At 36.7% G+C, this 9,264-nt stretch overlaps 1 pseudogene; it reads left to right on the forward strand.

Moving 5' to 3' along the window:
• Positions 1–597: 597 nt before the first annotated feature.
• On the forward strand, positions 598–1,898 carry LOC124240585 (elongation factor 1-gamma-like; annotated as a pseudogene).
• Positions 1,899–9,264: the final 7,366 nt, after the last annotated feature.

Raw genomic sequence — 9,264 nt, forward strand, 5'->3', positions numbered from 1 at the left:
ACATCCCATAAAACATATAATGGGAGCACAAGGAGGTAATAAACAACAAAACTAGGAAATCAGAGACCTTTTCATACAGATAATATACTTGAGTTAGAGTTGAGTAGCCATTTTCCAGGTCATTAAGTAGGTGGAAAAGCTTTTCAAAATGAAGAGAACATATGCCAAGGCACAGAGACATGAAACTGTTATATATTTGAAAGACCGTAAGTAGTTTTGTCTGGTGGAGTAGAAGGTAAAGATAGGAAATTGGTGAGCAATCATTTGCAGTAGTAGTTAAAGGCCAAATAATGGAGACCTTATGGATCAAAGGAAATGATTATGGATTTTATTCAATAGATGATGTGAAAGCAAAGTAGTATTATAAGTAGGTGTGTGCTATAATTAGATATGCATTTTAGAAAAAGCATTCTGGCAATACATGAGACAGACTGCAGATGGGCTAGATGGGTGGTGGTCAATTAGGAATCATTTACGATGGTGCTGTGAAGAGACCACAAGGGAATGCAACGGCACTGATGGTTGGAATGAAGAAGATGAAAGGATAAATGCTAAAGCTGTTAAAGAATCAATGGCGTCTTTCTCTGCAAAATCACCATGACAGCTGGGACCTTGTAGACAGATCCTGAAAACTGGAAGGCCTTCCAGGCTCTGACAGCCGCCCAGTACAGTGGAGGTCAGGTCCGTGTGCTGTCTGCACGATCCCACTTCCACTTCGGCCAAACCAACTGCACCCCTGAATTTCTCCATAAATTTCCTACTGGCAAGTTTTCAGCATTTGAGGGTGATGACAGATTCTTGTGTTTGAGAGCGATGCCATTGTCTATCATACTAGCAATGAGGAGCTGCGGGGAAGTGCTTCAGAGGCAGCAACCTCTGTGGTGCAGTGGATGAACTTTGCTGATAGTAACATAGTACCCCCAGCCAGTACCTGATGGTTCCCCACCTTGAGCATTGTGTACCACAATAAGCAGGCCACAGAGAACGCAAAGGAGGAGGTGAGGTGAATTCTGATGTTATTAGATGCTCACTTGAAAATGAGGACTTTTCTGGTGGTGAACTGTGACACTGGCTGACGTCACAGTTGTCTGCACTCTACTTTGGCTGTATAAACAGGCATTGGTGGCTTCTTTTTGCCAGGCCTTTCCCAATACCAACTGCTGCTTCCTCATCTGCACTACCAGTTCCACTTCCGAGTTGTCTTGGGAGAGGTGAAAATCTGTGAGAAGACGTCCCAGTTTGGTGCTAAAAAGTTTACAGATAGCCAGCTTTAAAAGGACACCCCATGGAAAGAGAAAGGTTCATGTGAGGAAAGCAGAAGCCCCAGGCTGAGGAGGAAGAGGAGAAAAAGGTGGCTGCCCCTAGTCCCGAGGAGGAGATGGGTAAACGTGCAGGCTCTGTTTGCCGAACCAAAGGCCAAAAACCCCTTTGCTCATCTGACCAAGAGTACGTTTGTGTCGGGTAAATTTAAATCAAGTACTCCAATGATGACACAATCTGTGACATTGCTGTATTTTGGGAACCACTTTGATAAGGATGGCTGGTCCTTGTGATACTCGAGGACTGCTTCCCTGAAGAACTCACCCAAATGTTCATGAGTTGTCTCATCATCACTGGAGTGTTCCAGTGACTGGGCAAGCTGAGGAAGAATGCTTTTGCCAGTGTCACCCTCTTTGGAACCAACAATAGCAGCCCCATTTCAGGAGTTCAGATCTTCTGAGTCTAGGAGCTTGCCTTTCCTGTGAGTCCAGATTGGCAGGTAGACTGAGTCATATACGTGGTAGAAACTGGATCCTGGCAGCAGGGAGATCTAGATGCTGATTAAAGAATACTTTTCCAGGGATGAGGCCTTCCAGGATGTGAGCAAAGCCTTCCATCAGGGCAAGGTCTTCAAGTGAATGTCTCTTGGCATTGCCAAGCTGCCTGCTCTTGCCCTTCAGAGAAATGGGGGCCATTAAAGAAACTGAACATTGAAAGAAAAAAAAAATCAATGGACCTCCGTCATAGGCTCTTGATTTTAGAGTTAATGAGAAAACATTAACAATATGAATATTATTATTAGATTTCCATATTTAAATCACTACTCCATTTTATTTTAGTTATGAGATTTTTATTATGAATGACTGCTAAAATTTTATGAATGATGTCTGAAAGCACCAGAAGCGTTTCACAGAAGAGGAGATGATTGAAGGCTGACAGACCATTTATCAGCTTGGTAAACTGAGGGTATGAGGTGGGAGGGAGGCCATCCCAACATCAGAGACTACAAAAAAATATTTCCTCTGCTTCTGTAAAGCTGGAATTCACTCTTAGTTATTGAGGAACAGAAGTCAACTTCATAGTCAAAGGGCTATAAAATTTATCGTAAATTCATTGTAACTTCGTAGAGATATAAAGAGTAATATAACTTATGGACTTTTGTTCATTCATTTATAAAATACTTATTGACAAACTATTCCCTCAGCCTTGGCACATAAATTCTGGTGAGGGTGATAAGGACAAAAATAAAGAAGTAAAATATATATTGTTAGTCAGATACTGGTAACTATGATGAAGAAAAATAAGATGGGGGGGCCAGCCTGGTGGTGTAGTGGTTAAGATTGCACGTTCTGCTTCAGTGGCCCGGGGTTCACTGGTTTGGATCCTGGGTGCGGATATGGCACCACTTGTCAAGCCATGCTGTGGTAGGTGTCCCACATATAAAGTAGAGGAAGATGGGCATGGATGTTAGCTCAGAGCCAGTCTTCTTCAGCAAAAAGAGGAGGATTGGCAGCAGATGTTAGCTCAGGGCTAATCTTCCTCAAATAAAAAAAAAAAAGAAAGAAAGAAAAATAAGACAGAAGTCCCACCAGGAGCTGGGCTCCCTCAGGTCCCCTTTGTCTCCTGCTCACGAAAACGTGAAGGTCCAGGAAGAGGGCAGTCACTTCTTCATTCCTGGAAGGAAAAAAGATCTAGAATTTCCATCAGACTCTGTTCCTCTTGTTCTTACATCCCATATAATCAGCCTGGTTTAGTTGCTCTCAAAGTTTGTTGTATATGTATTGACCACAAAGTTTATCAAAAATACAATTGCTTTGGACTCTACAACTTACATTCTGACATTATAGAGATGTGGTGGAGCTCAGAAATATGCATTTTTAACAACACTCCAGGTGATTGTTATTCAAGAGGTCTACAAACACAATTTCACAAATGTCATTATAGTTATTCTCATTTCCAAAACAATAGAGTGAAGTTAAGTTATTGACCTGAAATGAGCCAGTAGAACAGGTATCAGAAATAGATTTCAGTGTCTGCCTCAAATACAATCTTTGAGTTTAGCTGCCAGGTGGAATAAAACATCCTGAAAGCTGGCCAGAAGACTTCCAGTATCTCAGAACTGACTGTGCATGGGAAGACATCCTTGACAAGCATTTGTCATATCAGGAGCCTATCGTTAGTTTAACTCCCTGGAAACTACCCTTGGTGGGCGTGTTTTAACCAACCTGCATTAGAGAGGATTTCTTTGATTTATTTAATTTAGGCTTAGAAAATGATTTCCTGCTTAAAGGGTCGGAGATAATCTTCAGAAAATCTACAATAGTCTTGTTTTTATCTTTGCACACAAGTCTAATTAAATTTCAGAAGTTTTTACTTTATGTGTTTAGAAATTTGAAAATTAAGGCCAAAATCATAATTCTTATAGATTTAGTAATGCATAATGTCAATTTATTCTTGTGGTCTTTTACATGTTTCCATTAAATATATGAATTCATATTAATGTTGTGAAGCAAAACATTCACTCTGAGATAGTCCCTAATGTGATGGTCTCAGCCACATTCTTCCTGTCTTTAAGGTGACTGGGCTACATGTGTTAAATATTTATATTTTGATATTGGCAGTGTTTTGTCTTTTTGTGAGGAAGATTGGCCCTGAGCTAACATCTGCTGCCAATCTTCCTCTTTTTGCTTGAGGAAGTTTATCACTGAGCTAGCATCTGTGCCAATCTTCCTCTATTTTATGTGGGATGCCACCACAGCACAGCTTGATGAATGGTGCTAGGTATGTGCCCAGGATCCAAACCCAGGAACCCCAGGCCACCAAAGTGGAGTGTTTGAACTTAACCACTATGCCACCAGGCAGCACTGATATTGGCAATTTTTTTCTTCCTCATGGCAAGAAACTTGTTAGTATTTTTATTCTCAATAGGGAAAAGGAGTTCAATTTTTATATTTTAATAATATTTGGACAACTAAAAGCCATATGTGTATGGTATACCTTGGCAATTCATTGTGAATGAAAAGGCAGCTGGTTAGCTTCAGCAATAATTTCTACTATGAGCATATTTTTTATGCCTTCAAACTTTTATTTCAAATGTACATGTGGGGTTGTGTGTGGTATTGTTAGTGATCAAAGAATTTTACTATGTTAGAAATGTTTAGAGGCTTCTATTCCTTCTAATTAATCTCAGAAAGTTCACTGATTCTATATTTTCTTTGACTTTCTATTTGCAGGAAAATGGAAGTGCCGATAATTAGCTTGGATTAATTAGAGTAATGGGCTAAGACTGATTTTCTGTAACAGCTGGTAGGATTTAGACTTTGCTTCCGGAAGTGCAATGCACATAAACGTTAACAACAAAGGGTCATATGTATCCTGCATATATCAAATTCACTTTGTTCGCAATACTTTCTAGCCTGCAAGTCAGTGTTCTCGAGGAGATAGTTCCATGCCAAGATGTATATATCAAAGGACATTTTGTTCTTTTAAAAAGAGGAAAGATGAGTTAAAGACAATGACTTTGAGTGGTCCTCTGAACTAAATATTAAATGATTATAAGTTTACATGAATTTGAAAATAATTTAAATATTTAGCTTAATCGATTTAATTAATCTATTGAATTCAGCTCATATTGGCATTATGCATAGGGCTAGATAACTTTAAAATATAGATACTAAAGAAATTCAACAGAGTTAAAGGCACAAATTAGAGCTAGAAATGAGGTTATCATAGAAATGGATACCATCAGTGCTATACCTTTGCCAGGAGTGGGCCAGAATTTTGACATTAATCAGTGACCATGAGAAAAGAAACCTAGTTATTTACAAAATTCTTAAGATAAATACCGAATAGTTGTTAAGGAAATGCACGGATATTTCTGATTAAAAAAAATCAGAGAGTGATACTGTAAAGTTAATCCTCCTAACACTGTGAGAATATTGTATATGTAAAATTTATAAAAGTAATAAAAATGTGTAAAATGCAGTATAAAAAATGTTTATATCAAGTAATGAATAGTATTCTAAGTCCAAATGCCAAATTTAATGGTATCGTTTATTATAGCATCCTTCAACATAAGGCCCAGCTTGATATTTTACCAGTATTCTTCCTATAGTCAAAGACTTTAAACTCCTAGATTTGGGATTACAGCCAAAATATAAATACGACTCTATTACAGTCATGTGTCTCTTAACATTGGGGATACATTCTGAAAGATGCATTGTTAGGTCATTTTGTTGTGGTGGAAACATCGTAGAGTGTACTCACACAAACCTAGATGGTATAGCCTACCACACACCTAGGCTGTATGGTACTAATCTTATGAGACGACCATCGTATAGGCAGTCTGTTGACCTAAATGTAGTTATGTGGTGCATGACTGCATATGAAGTTTTATAATAGGGAAAATGAATCTATAGGGATCTAAATCAGATCCAAGGTTGCCTGGGGGAAGGTTGCCTGGGAAAGGGCATGTGGAAACTTTTTAAGTAATAGAAACATAGAGCTTGAGATGTTGGTTACACGGATGTATACGAGCTGTCAAAACTCATGAAATTATTTGCTAAAAATCAGTGCATTTTAATATGTGTAAATTGTAGCCCAATAAAATAATTTACAAACAAAATTCCATATAAATTAATCTAATTTGTATTTGAATTTTTTTCTACTATGACATACTATTTTTCCATATCAAAAATGTATTATATCATATTGTAATTATTTTAGCCTCTTCATGTTTAGAGGGACAGAGGTGTGTTTATCTTGTTTACCACAATATTCCTAGTGCCTGACCCATGATTCATATTCAAAAATATTTTTTAAGTGAAAATAGATTATAAGATCCTCAGGATTCTATTTTCATTGATAAACTTGAGTCATTTGAGCTTTAGAAGTTTCTTTGTTTGGAAATTAGGATACTATAAAAGTCCTTAAACTTAACTTCAAAGGTCTCTGATTCTCAGAGGAGTGAAACATTTACAGTACTGTAACAACACAGCTGTCTGTATGTCTATCCATTTTCTATGAATGTGTGTGTCAGTGTGTCAAATTATTAGCTTAATGAAACAGGTAGGCTTTATGACACTGTAAGTTTATATCCACATAAGCTGGCTGGATTATATTGACAACAGTGTCAAAATTGCAGATAATTATATTGTTAGTTTTACAAAATATTTTTGTCAATAGTTTGCGTATTGTTATTATAACTTGTCTATCAGTTTTTATTTGATAATGAAATGAGAATAATTCAGAGCTGAACTCAGTGGTACCTTAAATAGTTCCATGCCCTCTGCTTTCCCACTGTATAGGGAATTGTGATATGCTTCCAAGGCGAAAAGGAATGGTACTTTTTTATGCTCTCCAGGCGACTACCTTAGACCACAGAGCTGTTCCATCACATGAGCAGAGCTAAATGTTCCTGAAAACCCATTCTAATCTAAGTCTCTGTAATTCTGTGATCACCATAGGATTCTTTTTTTTGAAGAGCTCACCCTGAAAATTAGAAGATGAGATTAAATATGAAGACTGAGATTATCTTTTAAACATTTAGGGTGACATGGTAGTGACTTTTAGACTAACACTTATTTTCTCATTATATTTCTCAAAAATGTTGTGTCTCCACTGAGCACACAAGTAATGCCTAGAAAAATGGCCCATTGAAATAATTTTCTCTCAACCTCACAGACACTAAATAAAATGAAGAAATATGACTTTTTAAATTATATTATACTTAATTTTGGATTTTAAGATCCAACACACTACCTACAATTTAGTAATTCTTCAATAGCTATTCATTATTATCATAGGAGAAAAACATAATCAAGAAAGGATTGATCATTGTCATTTATGTATTAGATCATAATTACCTCTTTTATGACCAGTTTATTAGTATTTTAACATTTAAAACAAGGAAAAAAAATTTGTACATTTTAATAGGTATTATGACTTCAACCCCAAAGTCCCTCCCTCATGTTTTTGTGTAAGGCTTTCAATATTAATAGCTTGCACGCATATATACACACATAATTCTTAGCAGATGTATATCCTGTACAGTATTGAGTACCTTATTAATTATTCAAGAAATTGTAGGTCTAGTTACAGGATCAGAAATATCATTAATCATTAATACTGCTTGCTTAAATGCACTAGAATAAGCATTTACTTCTCACAACAGAAACACCAAATGTATAGATTACCCCTGTTTAAAAATTGCTTTCTCATTTCATCCATTTAAAATTCAGTTCATGTTTATTCCTCAAAACTGTTCTATCAGGAGAATATTGCATTCATTCTGTCCTTTAAATGAATCAATATAAATGGACATTTAAATTATTTTCTAACTTTCAGTGTATATTTTAATTGGAAATTCTGTCCAAAGATAATGTCTTTAAACGATATATTTTTTACAAGTAGATTTGGAAAACCTCTTAGCATACTATAAATCTGTAAACACTTTCAAATAGAATAAAAAGCTCAGGAATTTCAAGACTATGATCTGGAAGCTAACGTCAAGTGAAAACTGAGGTAAACATAAAATAGTAGAGGAAAGAAACATGGATATAACTTAGGCCAGGTGCCTCACTTTATAGATGAGGAAACTGAGACCAAGTGTCAGTGTGACTAGTTCAAGTTCACAGATTTTGTTACAATAAGAGCTAATACTAGAAATAGAATTCTGGACTCCTTGGCAGTGCTCTGCTAAAGCATTACCTTATTATATAATTTGTGTAATGTGACTTCAACTCCACTCTACTTGAATTGTGTAATTATCTAAAATTACTTTGCTTATGAAGACATAACCTTAGGGTAAATTGTTTTGCCCTTTTCTCGGTGTATAATCTATGCTTCTGAAATGCTAAGCCAGATACAAAAAGCACAAGCCTCCTTATGGCCATAAGGAAGAAATTTTGTGCAGTTTGTGCAAAACTTCAATAGGGTAATTTTATTTTTATTTGCATGGCAATAGAAAAATGCAACAAAATAATTTTTAAAATATCTGCTAAAAGGTGTTATTTAAAGAGCATTTTCTCAGGGCTGGCCCCGTGGCTGAATGGTTAAGTTTGTGTGCTCCACTGCAGGCTGCCCAGTGTTTCGTTGGTTCGAATCCTGGGTGTGGACATGGCACTGCTCATCAAACCACGCTGAGGCAGCGTCCCACATGCCACAACTAGAAGGACCCACAACAAAGAATATACAACTATGTACTGGGGGGCTTTGGGGAGAAAAAGGAAAAAAGTAAAATCTTTAAAAAAAAGTATTTTCTCATTAGGTCAATAGTAGGCATGATGAGGTCTATATGATTTACAAAACTTCAATCAATTTGATCCCCTGAAAAATCATGAGACTGACTATGTTTCTGGGAAAAACTAATTAATAAGGTGATCATTTTCTCCAGTCTTTTTTCGCCACATATTCTGACTTATTCACATTGCTGGTGGGTTTCTCAATGGTATTCTCAGTATTAACCACCTCCATTCCTTCTTTAATTTCTGTCATATATTAAAGATCCTAAGGTACATCTGTGGGTGATTATTGATCATCTGTAGGACAAATCAATAAGGGAGCATCAAGAAATGACGCAGGGGCCAACCCAGTGGCACAGCAATTAAGTTCATATGTTCCGTTTTGGTGGCCTGGGGTTCACTGGTTCGGATCCCGGGTGTGGACTTATGCACCGCTTGTCAAGCCATGCTGTGGCGGGCATCCCACATATAAAGTAGAGGAAGATGAGCATGTATGTTAGCACAGGGACAGTTTTCCTCAGCAAAAAGAGAAGGATTGGCAGCAAATGTTAGTTCAGTTAATCTTCCTCAAAAAAAGGAAATGAAGCAAATTCTTTAGAAATTTCCCCATTATTACAGGAATTTGGTAAGATGAAATAAAAACAAGTGGACAAAACTTGCACACACATAGATAGAAGATGATAGATTAGATAAAGAGATGGACAGATTTTAAAAATCATGTAACTTAAAAACTTAAGAAAAAATTAAAGGTAATTTGAAAGAA

This window comes from Equus quagga, chromosome 6 (genome assembly GCF_021613505.1).
Source record: "Equus quagga isolate Etosha38 chromosome 6, UCLA_HA_Equagga_1.0, whole genome shotgun sequence".
NCBI classification, from domain to species: Eukaryota; Metazoa; Chordata; class Mammalia; order Perissodactyla; family Equidae; genus Equus; species Equus quagga.